This window comes from Crinia signifera, chromosome 9, assembly GCF_055691185.1.
Source record: "Crinia signifera chromosome 9, ASM5569118v1, whole genome shotgun sequence".
NCBI lineage: Eukaryota > Metazoa > Chordata > Amphibia > Anura > Myobatrachidae > Crinia > Crinia signifera.
In genome coordinates this window covers 31,032,330-31,053,912 of record NC_139225.1, presented here as the reverse complement: position 1 = coordinate 31,053,912, position 21,583 = coordinate 31,032,330, and positions in this window count along the sequence as shown.

The following is a 21,583-nucleotide window of genomic DNA, read 5'->3' as shown; positions in this document are numbered from 1 at the left end:
CTATATAATGTATGTCTTTTTTTGGCGGGGGGTGGGGGGGAGTTTACGTTCCACCACTGTCCAAGGGTCTGTTTCGGATTCGCTTGCAAGTATGGTGGGCTCCTGCCTATATAATCAAAACGAAATTGAATGGACATCGAACGGTTTCAGCCTTATTCAATGCTAATTCTTTCTAAGCCTTTTATGCTGTTTTCTCATTGCTGCCCCTGCAAAATCCCGGGTTTTTGTTCCTGTGTTTTTGGCGGGGCACAGAGCATCTCAGCTCTACAGACCCCATTCATACTGCACCTTAGACCCGGGAAATTCCCATGTCTGCCCCATTCACACTGCTTCCCCTGGTATGCCTGCCATCAAGTGTGTGGCATCTAAGAGCAGCTTTGATTGGATGTTTAAAAAGTATCTTTGATTGGCTGTTTAAAAAGCAGCTTTGAGCAATGCAATGAACTTGCTTTTTTTTGCATTTTGTGAGAAAAACCCGGGTTTAGCCTGTTCACACTGCCATACAGCCGTGTATTACCCAGGAAAAAGCCTGCAAAAAACCCGTGTGTAATTCCCAGGGCATAACACACGGGAATTTCACAAAGACCCTTTCACACTGAGACAGGACATGGGAAATTACTGCTTGCCCTGGCAAAAACCCGGGTTTTTTGCAGGGTTTTTCCTGGGTAATACATGGGTGTATGGCAGTGTGAACAGGCTAGACCCGGGTTTTTCACACATGATGCCAAAAAACAAGCTCATTTGCGGATGTAATCATGTGATATGTGACAGCCAGCCAATAAAAGCTGTTTTTTAAACAGCCAATCACGGCAATTTGTACAAATTTCCCAACACCCAATCAAATTCCACACACTTGTTGGAAGGCAGACCATGGAAAGCAGTGTGAAAGGGGCAGACACTGGAAATTCCCGGGTCTGAGGTGCAGTATGAAGGGGGTCTGTTGAGCTGAGAAGCTCTGTGCCCCGCCAAAAATCCAGCAAAAAAAAACCCGGGATTTTGCAGGGGCGGCAATGAGAAATGCAGCATAAATCAAACAGTAAAATAGACTGTGCAGGCAAGACTAGATAGTCCAAATCTAATGCATTTTCCTTGCCTCCCGATTCGATCCCAATTGAATCTAGGTCAATTCGCAAGCAAAATTGCACCGTGTGTACACACCTTAAGTCTTGGAGTGTGATAAATGATTTATTAAAGCATGACGAATGTTCTCAGATAAAAGTGATATATATGCGTATATTCAGGGCCTAGCAAATAGGTTAACGCCGCCCCAGCGGACGCACTCCCCCCCCCCCCCCCCACCCAAATCACCCTGCTACGCTGTGGGAGGATGTGTACGCTTACACATCCGCTTGCATGCGTCCGCACACAGAGGAAAGTCATTCGAGGGTTGCTCACCATCAAATGACTTTTCCTCTGTTCACAGCAGAAAGGCAAGCCAGGCCTTACTTTTCTGCTGCAGGTTCTTATCCGAATTGGGGGTGGGCGCTAATGTCATGTGATGTCATCCACCCGCCCAGAGCAGGCAGGGGAATGCTTGCATTACCCGGGGCCCGCTCAAGGTTTCTATGGATGCTACCACTGTTTTTGTTGGCACGACCATGAAACGTCGGTTGCCCATCCCAGATCGCCCCCCTGCCCGCCGAAGGTTCTAACTGCGGGGACTGCATATGTGCATTTGTGCACCGACCCCCATCATTGGCGAAGGGGCCAAATTCGGACTTGTACGAACAGATCTATAATGGGCCCCAATGTAGGAGTCTGTAACGGCCCATGGATTCCTATTTCACCAGAATTGGGAAATATGTTATTTCTCTTTGGTGTTGTTGTTCATTTTTTTGAATGTGAGAACATTTTCGGAATTCCTTCCATGATCCGGGTCAGGGTTACTATGCAGCCTCCAGTCCCACATTAATAGTCATTTAGAAAAGGAGAAACGGGGGAACATTTAACAAAATGCAGAGGTGTTGTTCTGTCACCAATAATACAGCTATATGAGAAATGACACGTTACTCAGGGTGAATAAGTGAACGCTCCCCTTTGCGGACCCCAGGAAAGGCGGCTTTAGGCTGCCCACTGGTGCTGGTGCTGTAGCACAATGTACATAAAGTAATGGTTCCATCAGTAAGTTACAATGGGCCAGATGTATCAAGCTTCCAAAAGTGATAAACTGGAGAGTGATAAACAGCCAGCCAATCAGCTCCTATCTGAGATGTTACAGGCTGGTTTTGAAAAATGACAGGTAGGAGCTGATTGGCTGCTTGTTTATCACCCTCCATCTTATCACTTTTTGAAGCTTGATACATCTGGCCCATTGGCACATCCACCTGGCAGTCACCTTAAGAACTTTAAACCCCCCCTCACCAAGTACATTGGGATGGGTGATAACTACAAAGCATGGAATAAATCAGGCCTTCATTTTATTCCTCAGCTGTCACCTGCAAGATTTCGATTCGGGTGGGGTTTTACTTCAAAAGTGAGAGCTACAGTATATTGCAGTGTAAAAAGAAAGCAGTCAGTACTTCAGGGTTGCCGACTTACTCATTCTCCTCTCCGGGAGAAGCCCGGAGAGGAGAGATTCAGTAGCCGCTCAGGGGGCGGGGCTTAAGCGTAACATCACTAAGCCCCGCCCCCATGCTGGTAAACCAGCGAATTCAGTGATCTCTGTTGAGGGGGCGGGGCTAAAATGACGCGATTGTGACATTTTAGCTCCGCCCCCTCCTCTGAGACCCGAGGATTGCGGCATTTTAATGCCGCGATCCGGGGGACAGCGGGGGTCCCCCCTGAATCCGTGAGGGTTGCCCACCCTTCCGGGGGGCCGGGAGGGAGCCCCGATTTTCGGGAGACTCCCGGAAATTTCGGGAGGGTCGGCAACCCTGCAGTACTTTCCCTGCACAGAAACAAAATAAGTCACCCAAATCTAATTCTCTCTGCACAAGTTGCATCTGCACCCCCCCCCCCCTGCAGTGCACACGGTCCATTTGAGAAGGAATTTGCCTTTGCGAGTGAACCAGAATAAGGGGCATAATGTATTTTCAGCTTTTGATTTTCTCCAGGCGCTTTTCTCACCAGAGAAGGGAATTTCTCCTCACAAAGGGTGCGGAACGTGTGACTCCAGGAGGAAGGCGAATTGACATTTTAATGGAAAGGAACAGACTTTACTGAGATGGCTTCTATTTTGGTCTCTGACATCAGTGATGCTGAACAATGACTCACTGATAGCCGTGATGTCTGAGGGGAGCTTTCAGAACACAGCTAAGAAATCTCTGCTCTAGTCAAAGGTCTAGCAGCATACAGGAAATGAACTTACATAGGGCCTGATTCAGACCTACTCGCTAAGCAGAGTAAATAAACCATCCGCCAAACGCATGCCCCCCGCCAAGCGGATTCCAACACTAGCATGCGAGGGGATGTGTACACTTACACATCCCCTCGCATGCAGATGCACGGAGGAGAAACATTCGATGGTGGCTCACCATCGAATGATTTCTCCAGCCATCGCTCTGAGAAGTAATTCTATACTTACTTTTCTGATGCCCGCCAAAATGTGACGTCCGCCGCCCACACCAAGCAGGCATGGACACAAGCCCAACGTTTCTATGGGTGTGCCAATAAAATGCTGGGTGGTCCCCTGCGTCTGCCCCATTAGGGGCGATCACACGTTGGCATCTGGGTAGAAGGGGGATTATGAGAATATATCTTATACATACAATTGTAATAAATAGCATCAAATATAATATTGTAACACTATATCCAGTCACATGTTCCACAGTTACAGGTAGACATTCATACTGTCAACGCCACAATGCCAACATGAGAATGCCGACACGGTTCACGCACCATGTCAAAAGCCTCAGAATTGTGACATGTTCACTATGTCGGCATGTAAAATTAGGGGTAAGTGCCGCTGGGAGGGTTGGGCTGCAGGTGTGATGGTGTGGGGTAGGCTGCATGTTTGGATCCAAGGAGGGGCATTTTCTCCCGGGGCCCCCACACATAAGGGGGTCCCCACACATAAGGGGGCCCCCAAACTCTCCGCCTAAATCTTGCACGCTGCTGGTACTGAAATTGGAGAACAGCTGTTAACCCAATTCCCCAGTACACAGCCGCTGCCAGCGCTGCCCGCCGAGGTGCTGCTGAAGTCACTGTCACAAGATTTCTCAGTCACCGCCGCGGCCGCTGGGATTTCTGTGGGGTCCAGGAGCTGAGAGTGAGGTAATGCCGTTTCACTCAGCTCCTACCTCAGCGGTGCCGGCAGTGTGTGATTGGCTGGCAGCAGCCTTAGAGCTGTGTGGCACAGGACCACCCTACCGCTACCTCCTGTGGTGCAGGCAGTGGCTGCAGCATTTAGGTTCCTGGAGTGCCAACCTAATAACTATCTACTAATATTTTTTGAAAAAACAAACTTATGTTGATGTTATTTAGAATATAATATATTTATTATTAATAAATATATTATATACTATATGGTATAAAAACCTTCATAGCACTGTGTCTGGCTGTTGTGCTGCAGGTGTTGACAGTGTGCAGATTTTTTGTGCTATTATTTATATTATGAAAGATATTTGGAATATTAGGGTACATTTTGTGAAGTGTGATATGCATTTTGGTTTTCAAAGAAATACTATATTGTGGCAGGGACAGCATACTTCCACATAAAGGTAATGTGAAGGATCTGGTCCAGGTTTTAGAGCAGCAGCAGCAGCAGCAGGGAAACTGATGCGATCAGGGTTGGGCTGATTAGCAGCACCTGTGCTCTCCTGATATAAGTGTTTCCAGGGCAGAGGGTCAAGGAATTGAACACAATCACCATGCTGACTGATAAATTATGCTTTATTTTTTTTATAACCGCCATTATATCACTTTTATTGCTAGGGGTCCCCACAAGTTTGTTTTCAAGGGCCACCACAGACCTTAATCTGGCCCTGGTAGGCTGCGATGGGTCACATGACAACCAGGACACCGGCACTACTGAAACCACAGAGAGAAGGTAAGAGACCATTAGACTAACCTCTTATCAACATTTCAGCATGCCGATGCATCATTCATGTAAGCATGATGAGTATGGTCACTTTTATTTGCTGTATTATGTACAGCTTCAGCTGTAATATCCAACATGAGGATCCACATTTAAATGATAGCACAGTGGCATTTGGTTAGTGCATAACCTGTGTTTTGCTTATATTATATAAAAATACCCTTTAGATCTGTGTCTTTGTGATGTGTTAGAATCACGAGATGTGGCGGCACAGTGTGAAATTGTTGGGAACACGCATGTACATGCTATTACTTCCCACTCAGTATTTGGGGGAGCGGTGGAGGTAGCTGGGAGCGATGCGCCCATTATCCATAACTTTAAATAGAGGAGCTGGTGGAGGAACATTGGTGGAGGCAGTGGAAAGCCATGCTCCCACTATCCATAGCTTTGTATCATTTTATGTATAAAGCTCTATTTCTACAAAAGGACTCATGGGGCTTAACAGATTGAATGAATGTAATACAGTACAGGAGCAAAGAAGTACAGGAAAGCTTCTCATAAACGATACTTATAGGAATTACAGAAATGCTTGAGAAAACAGGAAAGTCTTGAGTCTGTTTTTGATGGATTCTACAGTGGGGGGGGTCTCTTGAACTGTGCAATACTCATAAACTCGGTAGTAACAAAGTCTTATCTGGCTGCTAAACGGCTCCTTTCAGAGTAAACAGTAGTACAACCTGGTGCGTTTCATCTTATAGAGACTTCATATGGGGTAAAACTTTGGCAAATACATCAAACTGAATCTAGGTTCAAGATAATCATTAGGGTAGGTACTTAGTTGATGTCTGAATTATATTTACCTGGAGAAACCCTAGGATTTTAATGAAGTGGTACCCGGTCTGAGTTGAGTCAAGGTGGTATGGTTTAAGCAAAGCCATAATGCAAGTGCCTTAAATTATGACAACAATAGCACTGGTATATGATATAATCAATAGAGATGCCACCACATCATGCAATTGAAGGGGACAGAGCAGAGCTGTTGCACATGCCTAGTGTACCAGCTTCTTCTACCACATATACTGTATGAGCTCAACAGTGCCCCTAAACATTGCAATGGACCAGAGAGTAGCTGCCAGGAGGAAGAGACAGGAGCCTTACCATGAAGTGGGAGATTGTGAGTTTAGAAAGTGCAGTACTAGTTCTATTTTGTTTGTGTATTAAGTATATATTTAACCTTTTACTGACCACTTATCTTATTTAAATGTTTGAAACTGCCTATACTGTAGACCATCTGTGCTGTTAAATATTAATACTGTATTCCATACAGTATCCAGTTTATAAAAAGACCAATTTCAGGTCTGTTACCACTCCCCCAGACTCCTGTACTTAAGGCCCATACACACTGGGTGACTTTGAGCTGAAAGTCGCTCAAAACAGGAGGTTTGAGCGGCTTTCAGCTCAAAGCCGCCCAGTGTTTTTGGCCCGTCAGTGGACCACAATAAAATGTCCGCCCCATATAGCAGACAGTTCTCTAAAACTGTCTGCTGCATGGGGGCGGACATTTTGTGTTGGTCCGTCTCCATAGCAGAAGAATGAAGCCTGCAATGGAGCCGGAACCAGCAAGACAGGTAAGGCTGCGGGCGGGGGATGGGGGAGCGGGGTTGCGGCGGGGTGCGGGGGGCGCACGCGCCCCCCATTAATGGCGGGGGTGCGCCCAATTCATAGTTACGCCACTGAGACAGGTATATTCTATTGTACATACTTCCAAACATGAACCATTCCTGGAGAGACAAAAATGTTTTCTTCCTGGACTACACTCTTAATATTTGTTTGGAGGTGAATCGCATATGTTAGTACATAAGCGATTAGTATTAATACAATGTGTGGTGGGATGTACCGAAATTGCTTAGTACTGTACATCCCGCCCTTAAAGGTTGGCCTATTTTAAAGTAGAGATGTGCAGGTTCTGATTTACTCTGATTTACTCTGATTTACTGATTTCAAAGCAGGATCTTATTGGCTATCAACTGTCAAAAACTGTCATGTGATTTGGGATAGCCAATAAGATCCTTCTTTGAAATCAGAGTAAATCAGAACCTGCACATCTCTATTTTAAAGGCATCTCCATTGTCAGTGTTGTTGTCTTAGATAAGTTGTAGAATTTATTGGTTTGGAGCTATTGATTAACTATGTGGGAGATACTCAATCTCACGTCTGCCGAAGTTTAAGACCCAGTCTCCACCAACTCAGCCAGTTTTGCATGTGAGAATGGCCATAGGCTACAGCAAGACATTTACTTAAAATATAAATGATCCACTCTTTTTAGTAATTCCTGCCCATATAATTTCTACCAAACTCCACAAAATCCCTCTTGTTGGAGCCAAACTAAAAAGTTGGCATGAGTGAGTTGATCAATATCCAGTCCTTAGTTGACAGTAATAAGATCGGCTGTAGGTCAACCTGGTCAATACATCAACATGACACTCAGGGGGAACAGGGTGGAACTGAGTTCCACCACCTCTAATGGTAGGGGGAACTGAGTTCCACCTCTACCACAGTCCTGAAAAGTAATTACAACAGAAAAGCCTGTCCCAGCGGCTTCTTCTTCTGATACAGCTTATGCAAAGTACAGTTACGATGAACAACTATGGACATTGAGGGTGACATTTATTAGTATGAGAGTTTTAGGAACTTTTCAAAATTACTCATTATCGCACTTTTTAAAATCTTAATGAGCTGCGTATTCTGGGCAAAAAAGTGTGATAATGGGCGATTTTTAGTCATGAAAATGTGCAAATTTTAGTCATAAAAATGTGTGAATTTGAGGAAATGTGCGAATAAAAAAAATATGGCGTGAGGTCCCCCCTCCCCCCAAGAACATAACCAGCCCCGGGCTCATTGAGCCAGACCTGGTTCCAAAAATACAGGGGACAAAAAGCTTAGTGGTCCCCCGTATTTCTGAAACCAGCGCCGGACTCTTGGACCGGTCCTGGTTCCAAAAATACGGGTGATAAAAAATCTGGGGGTCCCCCGTATTTTGAAACCAGCACCGGGCTCCAACAGCCCGTGATGTCATGCCACAGCCGGGGGACATTTTTTATATAAGGTCCCCCGGCTGAAACATGAGCACCTTGGCTGGTCAGCCTTGGACGGGGTACCTGGAGGAGTGGGGGACCCCCCCCCCCAGACTTCACCCATCCAGGGCTGAAGCCCGGGGCTGTCACCGGCGTCCTAGGGCTTTGGACGCCGGCCTGATAGGGTTAAAACCATGGGTCCTCAAACTGCGGCCCTCCAGATGTTGTGAAACTACAAATCCCAGCATGCCTTGCCACAGTTTTGCTATAAGGAAGTGTTAAAACAGTGGCAAGGCATGCTGGGATTTGTAGTTTCACAACATCTGGAGGGCCGCAGTTTGAGGACCCATGGTTAAAACAGTAATTCATAACATTGCTTTACACAGGTGAACTACAAGTGCCAGCAGGCCTTCTCCACATGCTGGGACTTGGCGAACCACAAGTCCCAGCATGCGGGGCATTAATTGGCCCGCTGGGACTTGTAGTCCACCTGTAAAAAGAACGTTAAAATAAAAGACACACAAAAGTATAACTTTATTACACACACACACACATACACACACCTCACTTGTGTACCAATATACTTACCAATCCAGGGTCCAGCACTGTCCTCCCTTCTCCAGAGCCAGCTCACCCCGCACTTTCATTGTTAAGGGAACGGAGTTCCACCACCTCTCCAGGACCACTTGAAGCTCTGATGACACTGGTCGACACAGCATAGGGTTGACCTGAGTTTTTCACATTACCATCCACTTGGATTATAATTGGGAATGGTATCGAAGCGAGGTCTGTGACGGGACGCGTTACACTAATTGTCGGCCCATGTGCTAAAAGTTAAATAATGACTCACCAAAAACGTACAAAGCTCATGTTGACATTTTCAAGTGTTGACCATTTTTAATTCAAACTCTTGCTTGTGCCGACCTTTATCTCATGTCGACCTTGTTCACATTAATCTTTTGGTGTCGACCTAATGAACCATAGTTGTGTTGAGCAATGGCGAGGTTTGGATGGGCAGAGATAAACTACCGGCCATACAACCCAGGCCTACAGGCCTTGTTCCGGGCTGGGTTTGAAAAATGACTTTAGGGTCTATGTACTAGTACCAACCAACCAGCTCCTCCCCTTTTTCAAACCCAGCCTGTAACATGGCAGTAAGGAGCTGATTGGCTGCTACTTTATCTCAGTCCACTTTATCTCTCTCCAAGGCTTAGTACATAGACCCTCAGGGGTACATTTTTTAAAATGGGAGCTCTATTAAAGATGCGCTGTTGCCCATAGCAACTAATCAGATTCAACATCTTAATATTTAGCACCTTCTAGACTAGAATCTGATTGGTTGCTATGGGCAACATCCCATCGTCAAGAGAACTCCCATCTAGTACCCCTTTTCCGCTGACTTAAAAATCCTGGGTTTTTGCACGTGAATGCGCACCATCCTGGGATTTTCGTCAGCGGAAATGGTGACCAGGTAAAAATCCCGGTTCTAGTGACCTGGGTTTCTTACCCGGGAACCAAGCAGGGTTTTAACGAGCAGTGGAAACCCGGGCAGGGGAGGCTGCCATTGCACAGGCTCAGTGGCGTAACAGAAAATTTTGCTCCCCCCCGCCGGGACTATATCGTCGCCCCCCCCCCCCCCCAGGGAGCTGGCAGGGGGGTCCGTGCGGCGCGGGGGTACCTGTGGTCAGGGACTCGGGAGAGCCTGGAGGTCCCTGCGGTGCTGTTTATGAGTTGCCGGGGTCCCTGCAGCGAAGTGGAAATACTGCGCTACCGCCGTGCGGCGGCACGGGAAGCGCTTCTAACTTTGAAAACACTGGCCGCGGATTCAGCCAATCAGCATGCGCCCAGTGTTTTCAGAGTCAGAAGTGCTTCCCGCGCCGCCGCACGGCGGTAGCGCAGTATTTCCACTTCGCTGCAGGGACCCCGGCAACTCATAAACAGCGCCGCAGGGACCCCCCTGCCAGCTCCCCACTGCACCCACAAGCAGTGGGGAGCTGGCGAAGAAACAACAGCGCCCGCAGACCCCCGGCGCCTCCCCGCCACCGCGGGGGCTGCGGCCCTTTAGTTACGCCACTGCACAGGCTCCTCCCATTGCCTGCCCTTTCACCTCTGACAGACCACCCCCTGCTGGTGCTCGCCCACCCATCGCCAACCAGCCTGTCTGCCTGCTGCTGACTCCCCACCAGATGCCTGCCCTCCGTTGACCAGCCGGTCGCTGACCCCCCACCATTGCCTTTCCGCTGCTGACCACTCCCCCCCCCCCTGCCGGTGCCCCCTCCCCCGCTGCCCTGCTTTCTAGGAAAGCAGGGCAGTGGAATCGGGGATCCACCAATATCCTTATTCAAAATCCTGGGTGTGTGGCCTGGGATTTGAGTGGAAAAACGGTGTTAGTCCATTTACCCCTGAGTTAACATATGCTTGGTGACTGGGATCACATTTGTTTAAAGCAAATATTGTGCTTACTTTGCATGAACGACACATTTACCTGTTTCCTACCAGCTGATTACAATAATGTTCCTGTATACAAGTTATTTGTAAATCAAACACTAAGCTTTCAAAACTCCATATGTTCGTTCTTTTTAAGTGCTCACATCAGATATGCAAATGCACAGTAATTAATTGCAATGATAAGTAGCAACTAATTACTGTACTGTAGCTAAATCTCTTGCATGGGAACATTTTAGGGAGCCCATTAGAAAATGCTATTTCACAGTTTATGCTGTAGTACCTAATATTAAACGCCTGGTTCAGAATGTGACACGTGCGGTGGGTTGTGGCATAATATGTGTAAGGGTAAAGTCTCTTGGATGCATTTTGTTTTATGGTAAGTCGTAAGAACAATAATGTCACATATAACAGCTGGGGACTCTTTGAAACTGCGCATGCAAGAAAATTTCTTTAGAAAAACCCCTAACTTCCTGGTCTGGAAGATGAGATGAGACACGGTCCGGCAGCCAATCAGTGACAGCCGGTCAGCCCACCCGCAGCTCTCTGCCTGGCTGTCACTGCTTGCAATTCTGCCCGGCTGGCGGCACCATTTCACTCCACTGTGGTAATGATCATAGAAAATTTGATACCCCCTAGCATAGTTTACATCAAACTATTGTGACAATACTAGACAATGGGCCTCATTCAGTCCTGTTTGCTAAGCTGCGTATGTTCACAGCCTAACAAACAGGTAAAAGCTGCCTGACCATTTGCATGCGAGGGGATGTGCACACTTACGCATCCCCCCATATGCGGCCACACAGGCGATAAATCATTCGATGTTCGTCGCTGACCATCAATTGATTTTGTTCCTGTTTGCAGATAAGTCGGTCTAGACTGACTTTTACCTTGGCCGTAGATGGCCAAGTTCAGGACGGGTGCTGACGTCATTTGACGTCCCAAGCAGCCATCGACGCGCCTGTGTTTACAGGGGAACGCCCAGCGTTTTTCTGGGCTCGTCAATAAAATGCTGGATGTTCCACTGCCCAAGGGTAAGTGGCTCCCAACAAAATTAACATTAGAATCTCTGTATGTTCGTGTACATGTGGTAGGGAATATAGATTGTAAGCTCCACTGGGGCAGGGACTGATGTGAAGGTTCAAATATTCTCTGTACAGCGCTGCGGAATATGTGTGCGCTATATAAGAAACTGTTAATAAATAAATAAATAAGCTTTGATAAATATCCCCCCACAATTACTGATTGGGATCTACCATTATAATTAGCGCAATAACAGCGTGTTCTGGCAGTCAGTGGATATTTACCAGCATAAATACCTCTAACACAACATACTCTGACAACCAGACACATTAATAAACTGTATACTACATAAGAATGGACTTTAATTCTTGTGTAATATTATTATAGTTGTATCTGCTATAAACATTCCAGAACAATTTTATTAGATAACTCAATCACGGACCACTCTGCGCGGAGGGACGTGTTAGAATTTAATTAACTGCTGGTAGGCATAGCAAAAACATATTAGTATTCATATGGTAAGTATTTAAGTAATGTGATTTCAAAGAGGAAAGATATTGTTTATAAGAGAATTAGTGACAACATTTTATTATAGCACACTTCAATTACCCCCACACAACACTACAGTATCTCTTACTTACGGCTTATAATGTTCTGTGTCAGATAGACATATAATGCAAAGTTTATCTACTATTGTCTACTGTAGCGGAGTATTTAGATTATTATTAAAATGAATACATTTTAATACTGGCTATTTACATTTAAATTCCTGTATTCTTGCCAAATTTCCACTTTTTGTTTTTACTACTTTACTAATTTGTGGGGATACCTATAGGGTGAAATTTAATAGGATGAGAGATTGAGAAAGTGAGAGATTTGGTAAGAAATCTCCATTTTTTTTTAAAGCGGCAATCATTTACACTGCAAAATCAAAGTGCCGCTTTAAAAAACTGGAGATTTCTTACCAAATTCTCTTACTTTCTGAATCTCCCATCCTATTATATTTCACCCAGAGTCTTTCAACCATCAAATTAACATAAATTGTACTGATGAAGTATAATTAAAATGGAACGCACCAAGACAGTTGGCATTAGACAATTTCTCAATATCTGCTCAGACTTAATTCGGAGGTTATTAACCAGGTTAGCTTTTTAATGCCGTATTCTAAATTATGCCTATATTATTATGTTTATGTTTCATGTGAAATAAATTGTTTGTACATATCGTATAAACTGTTGTGATAAGAAGCCCATTTGAAGAAAGGTGGCCAATCTCGGGATTGGCGGGATCCCAGGATTTGGCCCTAAAGTTGTCCAATCCCAAAATTTCGGGATTAGCCTGCACATGCACAATATAACGCTGGGCAGCGTCTGTGTACTCAGACGCTGCCTGGCTGCTCCCATATCCAGCTACGTAACATGGTGTGGTCAGAGGTCACACTGCACAGCCCGTCCGCGTCACCTCTCCGCCCGCTTCAGGAAGTAAATGACATACGATATGACACTTTTCACATGATTTATCAGCCCGTTGGTTTGAAACCATGTGAAAAAGGGCCTTATCGTAACTAGGGTGTGTGGGGCCTTAAGTCCCCTGCTAGTGCCCAAACCTAAAGGGGCATACACACGTAGAGATCTGTGCTAAGCAATTTTGCTGGAGCAAAAAAAGGCAGGGTAGTGGATCAGAATGAGAGATTGCGATCAGTATCTCTCATTCTGTACACACAGACAGATTTGCAGTCATTTGCTAAGCAATTTGACTAGATTTTGACTGCATGCACTGACTTAGTTAGCAAGAAATATTTAATCTCTTGGAGCATACACATGGAGAGATCTGTGCTTACTTTCTAAGCAATCTGGTCAGATTGCTTAGAAAATAGCACAAATTTGCTCTGTGTGTATATGCCCTTTAAGGCTTCCAGCCTGACAACTGAAGCTCAGCAGAAGTTGAGTGGTGCAACAGAACAATGACCTATACATTTCTTGTCCACCATGTCACAAGTGCGACATGTGTGGCAAAAGGTGCAAATCAAAAAGTATTAGCCAGCCAATTATACGGACGAATGGCCTAACATTAATACTGACCATTGTGCAAGAAGATCAACCGCTGCAGGAAACGTTTGACTGAAGATATTGCTGCCAAAGAGCAGCTATTAAAGCCAAGGTTTCACAAACCTTAAGCACCTGCACTGTACGTTCTATAGATACATCATGACATATGCGCTTTTTTTTTTCTTTTTAAATTAACAGACAAACATTACACTCTTATTTAGCGCATACAGTATGCTTCTATTGCAGAGGCCAATATGGAATGTTTGCAGACTGCCCAGATGGTGGCGCTGTTGCTACTGCAATGAAGGTTTCACCTGCTTTAACTACAATCTGGGAAAAAATCATATTTACAGCCAAGAGGAGACTGACAGCTGTGGTTATAGAATGATCCGCGTGTCTTGATGCTGTCATGTATGCGAACATCAAGCTGACGCCTCTCCATATTTATGACTAATGTAATAGAGAGCTGTGAACTAAGTCAAATAGATGTAGTAACACTTGATAGAACAATTTGATGGAATCATTTTCCGCTAGATACAGTAAGTAAATCCCTTAAAAAAATAGTACAACAAAGATAAGTGGTTTTTCCAAAAGCATTTGCTTGTCCTGCGTGTGAATACACCTTACGGTGGCATATATGGTATAACTGTATTGGTGTTATAGCAGCATTGTACATTGAAGGAAACTTTAGTTAGAGTGCAATTTATCATATATATATATATATATATATATATATATATATATATATATATATATATATATATATATATATATATATATATATATATAGAATTCCTGGGGATGGCACTCCAGTCGATAGGTTTGTAAAACGCATAAGTATCTGGTGCCTTCCTATGCAAGGGCGAGCGTGGTCCCCTCTGAATGTAGATAGGTGTGGGCGGCGGCACTCAGAAATAAACGAGACAGCAGGCAGAGGTGGGGTGCCGACGTTTCAAAGCCCGCAGGCTTTTTTATCAAGTTCACCAGCACCTTGATAAAAAAGCCTGCGGGCTTTGAAACGTCGGCACCCCACCTCTGCCTGCTGTCTCGTTTATTTCTGAGTGCCGCCGCCCACACCTATCTATATATATATATATATATATATATATATATATATATATATATATATATATATATATATATATAGATTGGAGGAAAAGGGGGAGAGAGATTGGAGGAAAAGGGGGAGAGAAATGGAAGGAAGATGCGGCGATGAGAGTGGTAACTCACTGCTGGTCAGGGCAGTAGTGGGTCCTTTGGTCCACAGGGGCCCCAGCGCAATGCACCATCTGCACCAATGGTAGTTCACCCTCAGCCATCTTTGGGTATATACCAAATTTCTAGTTAGATTGTAAATTGATTGATTGTCTTTTACTGATGTATTGTGTGAACTTGGTGTTACCCACACTTTGATACTGACTCTGAGATATACCCTAGGGCTGCTACAGCTTTGAAAATATACACATCGCCTGTGCGAGAATATGCAAATGGTGCAGCCGCCTGGATTTGTATCAAGACGTCCCCTGGCGGCTTTGCAAGTCCCTATTGCTAAGTTCAAGAATACAGCGTCAGGCGCAAATCAGTCAATTGTCAAACTTCTGAGTAGCCCAGAGACATTGCAGCTGTGTCACAGACTGAAGGGGTATTCTATATTGGTTGCCGTTTCTGACAGCATTGAAGGCGGATTCCGACAATACAGATTCAACTTTAAATCTAGTAGGATCTGTTTTGTTGGAAACGGACGTGGGTTGTCAAACTTATGGCTGTTTTTTGTAAATCCACGGTCATTTTTGCCGACACAACCCTTTCAACACTCGACAGGCGGAAATTGAATTCTGCCTGTCAAAGATTTGTCGAGCTGAGCCGAAATCCCGATAGTCGGAATCCCGGATTGAATACTGCCCTGAGACACTCCACAAAAAGGAGGGAGCACCATCCCGAACACCTCTGTTTGAGTGGTTTACAGAATTTCAACACTGGAGACGGTCCCTGCAATAGGAGTGCTGCAGCCGACGCACGTCCATCATCACAGAGGACCCCACTGCCATGCAGCAGGCCATAGTTGAGGAGGATGCCAGGGTAACCATGGCCCAGTTAAAGAAGGGAGATATGCATTTCATTGGAATCCATCTGCCTGATACTAAATGAACATCAATAGTAAGGATCCTGGATCTAAACGACCAAACAAAGGTCGGCCCAATAGAAAGAGCACCTCCACATAAGATCCAACATGAGCACGTCATGGCCAAGCAGACGATGGCTGTTTTTGTTGGCAAAAATAGTCACGTATCTACTGTATCACTCATGCATCAACGATGCATGTTGCAAGTGCTGGAAGACATATCCAGATGCTGACCAAGAACTCAGGGTTATGGTGCCCTTCTCCATCCTGACAATGCATCTCCCACAAGTCCAGGAAAGTGGTTGATTTACTGGACCATGAACTAATCCACGAGCTTGGTCATCCACCGTACAGTCCAGACCTGGCCCCCTACAACTACATCATGTTTCCACAAATCAAGCGCAAGATGCCTGGGATTTGTTTTGAGACGCCAGAAGCCAAAGTGGACACCTTCATCGAGCATGTAGAAGACCTACCTGCTTCAGAGCGGTCCAACTGCTTGGCCAAGTGGTTTGATCGCATGCAACTTTGTATAAACTCCAATGGAGAACATTTAAAATATAATGTGTTCTTTGTTTTTAAATATCATACCTTTAATGCATCTGGCAGCTTATTGTATACCCCATGTGAATTTAATGTGTGCATAACTTATAACACATTCGTTCATCCACTGATTTCTCATCTGTCGATTCTGTTTGAAGATCCTTAAAACAATGGCTTTTTGTGAAATCTACAGATGTGTTGAAACAGGGCTTTGTGACTTCATTAGTCTGTTGAAATGTAGGCAAGCAACAAATTACCAGCCTGGACCCCGTGATAATGAATTTCTTTATCATTCCAAATTTAATCATTCCAGTAACAGAACGATTCCCTGTCTATATTTTCATGGCGCTATCAAAGCTTCCCTCAACTTGTGCCGCAACACGCAGTGAACCATACAACTTCCCTCATTTGCATACAATGAATAAATTATGCAAATTTCAATCCTTGTTTTTTAATCTTCAAAAGTGGTTTCTTGTGCTGAATGATGTAAGGTGAGAGGTGCTAATCCATTAACCTTTCCCCGTTGCATCACATTCTCATAGCTGTATGTTCTATGTGCTTGCTAAAATCAATTAATACTAATGTTCTGGTTAATTGTTGCTTGTTAATGAAACACATTAAATAGAGGTCCTGCTTACCAAGGCTGTATATTCTAGAAATAAACATATGATCAATGGACTCATCAGTTTTGCTTAGTATTAGAGAAAAGTTGACCCCAAGTGTTAGAGTAGTGTAATTAAGACATTTTATTAAACCTAAATGATAGTTGGAGCAGAATAACTATTCAACCGGAAAAACAAGTGAGTAATATATAGCCAAAGATAATTATTGTATTCTTAGGGCAATAGATGTATAATGAATCGCCAGCGGGCCGCCAATACATGCCACTACACCCCCCCTTCCACTCATTGCAGGCAGCAGCAATTCGAGTTAGCACACGTTGCTGAGCGCTGGGCTGGGGCACATAAACTATCATTTTTAATATTTTATATGGAGGGGGTGTCAATGAGATTGCCACGCCCCCTTCCAGTACCGGGGCCCTGAAGAGCTGTCTGCGCCCCTGCGTAGATGCTAAAGAAAGTATCATAAACCAGCAATATTAATAATACAATATAACTTTTTCAAAAGAATAGGCTATGCTATGGTCTTTCTAATTTTTAATTTGAGCAGTATGAAGTGGGGCTCTGCATTACCATTATTTTTCATATACATTGCATATGGTAATGCAACTGCGACGGCTTTGGCACCTGTGAATCAGGCCCTTTCACATATAGATTGTGAAAAAAAGGACAATATGCAAAGCATTAATGGTCAGTCCAAGGGCATAATTACCATAGATGCAGGGAGTGCAGCTGCTATGGGGCCCAGAGCTGGGAGGAGCCACCTTCCATGTCACAGTTACATGTGTTATATACAGGGGTGTAACTACCATAGGTGCAGGGAGTGCAGCTGCTATGGGGCCCAGAGCTGAGAGGGGCCACCTTCCCTGTCACTGTTACATGTGTTATATACAGGGTGTAGCTACCTTAGGTGAAGGGGGTGCTACTGCTATGGGGCCCAGAGCTGAGAGGGGCCACCTTCCATGTCACAGTTACATGTGTTATATACAGGGTGTAGCTACCATAGGTGCAGGGGGTGCTACTGCTATGGGGCCCAGAGCTGAGAGGGGCCACCTTCCATGTCACAGTTACATGTATTATATACAGGGGTGTAACTACCATAGGTGCAGGGAGTGCAGCTGCTATGGGGCCCAAAACTGGGAGGAGCCACCTTCCCTGTCAAAGTTACATGTATTATATACAGGGTGTAGCTACCATAGGTGCAGGGGGTGCAGCTGCTATGGGGCCCAGAGCTGGGAGGAGCCACCTTCCCTGTCACAGTTACATGTGTTATATACAGGGTGTAGCTACCTTAGGTGAAGGGGGTGCTACTGCTTTGGGGCCCAGAGCTGAGAGGGGCCACCTTCCCTGTCACAGCTACATGTGTTATATACAGGGTGTAGCTACCATAGGTGAAGGGGGTGCTACTGCTATGGGGCCCAGAGCTGAGAGGGGCCACCTTACCTGTCATAGTTACATGTGTAATACACCGGGTGTAGCTACCATAGGTGCAGGGAGTGCAGCTGCTATGGGGCCAGAGCAGAAAGGGGCCACCTTCGCTGTCACATTTACATGTGTTATATACAGGGGGTAGCTACCATAGTTGCAGTGAGTGCAGCTGCTATGGGGCCCAGAGCTGTGGGTGGTCACCTTCCCTGTCATGTGTTATACACAACGGTGTAGCTACCATAGGTGCAGGGAGTGCAGCTGCTATGGGGCCCAGAGCTGAGAGGGGCCACCTTCCCAGACATCCTGATGAGGATCACCGCCCGCTACAGCTCCCCGTTACATGAGATAAATCGCAAGCGATGTAAAAATCAAGTGCCAAATTGTATGTGAGCCCAGGGAACTGCCGGGCGGCTCACAGGAGAATTGGGTCCGACTTGTCCTAAGGACAAGTCGGCCTAATGTATGTGGGCCTTTACATGTGTTATATACAGGGGTATAGATACCATAGGTGCAGGGGGTGCTGCTGCTATGGGGCCAGAGCTGAGAGTGGCCACCTTTCCTGTCACAGTTACATGTGAACTATCAGGGTTGCCTCCCGGGAGGATCCAGAAAATGGGGTCCTCCTCCCGGCCCCCCGGAAAGGTGGGCAACCCTACTGAATTCCGGGGGACCCCCATGCCACCCCCACCCCGATTGCGGCGTCTTCCCCCATACCTTTGGATTTAAATGCGGCAATCCGCGGGTCTCAGAGGAGGGGGCGGAGCTAAACTGTCCACAACTGGACATTTTAGCCCCGCCCCCTCCACAGAGATCCTTGAATTGGGGGTTTTTAAATCTTGGGGGCGGATCTTAATGATGTAACACTCATGCCCCGCCCCCGAACTGCAGCTGGAAGTCTCCTCTCTGGGCTTTTCCCGGAGAGGAGACAGAAAAAGTCGGCAACCCTGTGTTATATACAGGGTGTAGCTACCATAGGCAGGGCCGGCAACAGAAATCTTGGGGCCCGGTACATGGACATCTCTGGGTCCCCTCCCAAAAAAAACCCTCTTCACGTGTGTGTGTGTGTGTGTGTGTGTGTGTGTGTGTACAGTATGTATGTGTCTAGATTTTTTTTCTACAAACTACTTCTGATAGATAGATAGATCAGAGTGATGATAGATAGATAGATAGATAGATAGATAGATATAGTGATGATAGATAAATAGATCAGAGTGATTATAGATAGATAAATCAGAGTGATTATAGATAGATAGATAAATCAGAGTGATTATAGATTGATAGAAAGATAGATAGACCCCAAGGCACTTACCTGGTTAATTAAAAAGGTGGAGTAGGCATTAAGTAGGTTCTCTGGACCTTTTTCCTGCAAATCTTCTCCTCACACTCTTTCATTAAGCCCCACCCCTTTTTTCTGTACTCTCTATATTTCCTAGAGAAGGAAACCCTGGCTTCTCATTGGTGGGAAGCGGCCATCTTTGTGTAGTCTGTATGGGATGGGGGCAGCCATCTTCTTTTAGCTCCTGCTGCATGCTCAGCAGCATACAGGAGCAGAGCCATCCTCTGCCCAGTGCCTACCCAGGGCCGGTGCTAGGGTGTCCGGCGCCCTCCTGCAAACCATAAATTTTGCGCCCTTTCCAATTTCCATTGCAACAAGCTGCAGCCCAATTGTGGGAGCATATGCAACACGCATGGAGGATCTCAGATGCATGTACTTGTATGCATACACCATCTCAGTGCTGTGTCCGCAAAATGTTGCAGGCACTAAAGGTGCCCATACGGGATGCAGTTTAAATCCCGGCGGTCGGGATCCCAGCGTTCAAAATCCCGACGCCGGAATCCCGAACGCCGAAATCCCGACACTTTCTCCCCCCGTGGGTGTCCACGGCACCCTCGGAGGGAGAATAAATTAGTGTGCCGAGCGTAGCGAGGCACCGGGCCCGCTGCGTGGCGATCCACATCCCCCCCCTTGTCGGGATTCCGGCGTTCGGGATTCGGGCGTCGGGATTTTGAACGCCGGGATCCCGACCGCCGGCTTTTCATGCCGAATCCGCCCATACACGCTGCGAGAATCGCATACGTTATGGGCTAGATCGCATCGCACGGCATGCATGCATTGTGTGTGCGATGCGATCCGTAAGCAGTACAAAAGTATGTGCAGCACATACTTTTTGTACTGTGCAATGCCCACAGAAGCACACATCGCGTCGCACGCTGCTATTGCAGTGTGTATGGCCACCTTTAGGCACATAACCCAGCCCATTATTTACATATATAATATAACATGTATAATAAAAGACTCACTGTTCTTTTGCTGTTTAACTTGTGCAGTCCCTCCTCTTCTATCTGCGTAGGTAGGATGGTGAGGACGCCATAACACCACCCTCGTGACTGAGGGGGAAAGGAGGGGAGAGAAGGAGGAGATGGAAGAAGAGGGGAGGAGATAGAGGGGGCGGAGTGTTTAGGACTGGCAGTGGCACTGGCACAGCACACAGAAGAGGAAAGGAAGGGGAGATGGCGCTGCTGCCTGTTCATCATTTGATGGCGCAGGGAGCAATGGGTAGGGGGCGGATCCAGACATGACATGTCATCCAGGCATTCACAGACAGTGCTACATGCCTCAGCGCAAGTGTCTGTGAGGAAGAGGGGACAGTTCGCAGGAGGCGGACAGTGTGTGCGCGGTGCAGGGAGCTGTTCAGCCTCTCCATACTGCCGCCCGCTGTCGGACAGGCGCTGCGGGCGGCGTGCAGGAGGCAGTGACAGTGAGGACTGAGGCAGCTTTAGCAGAGCAGGGAGGAAGACAGCGCCTTTTTAGCATGGCGCCTCCCTGCTTTGCAGGAGCTGCTATGTGGGTAGCGCCGGCCCTCGCCTACCCTGGCTTCCGCAGCTAGATGCCAAATAAGAGATGACAGGTAACCGGGGGGGAGAGAGGGTGATCGCTCTGCATGTTTGTTGTCTGCTCCGAACCAGCAGCAGAGCAGACAGCATAATAAAAAAAACGGAGTGCATTTTTTTGTGCCCCGTGATCATGGGGCCCCTCCGAGCCTTGGGGCCCGGGTCAGATGTCCCCCTTGACCCCCCCTGTCGCCGGGCCTGAGCATAGGTGCAGAGAGCCCAGCTGCTATGGGGCCCAGATCTGAGAGGGGCCACCTTCCCTGTCACAGTTACATGTGTTATATACAGGGCGTAGCTACCATAGGTGCAGGGGGTGCAGCTGCTATGGGGACAGAGCTGAGAGGGGCCACCTTCCCTGTCACAGTTACATGTGTTATATACAGGGTGTAGCTACCATAGGTGCAGGGGGTGCA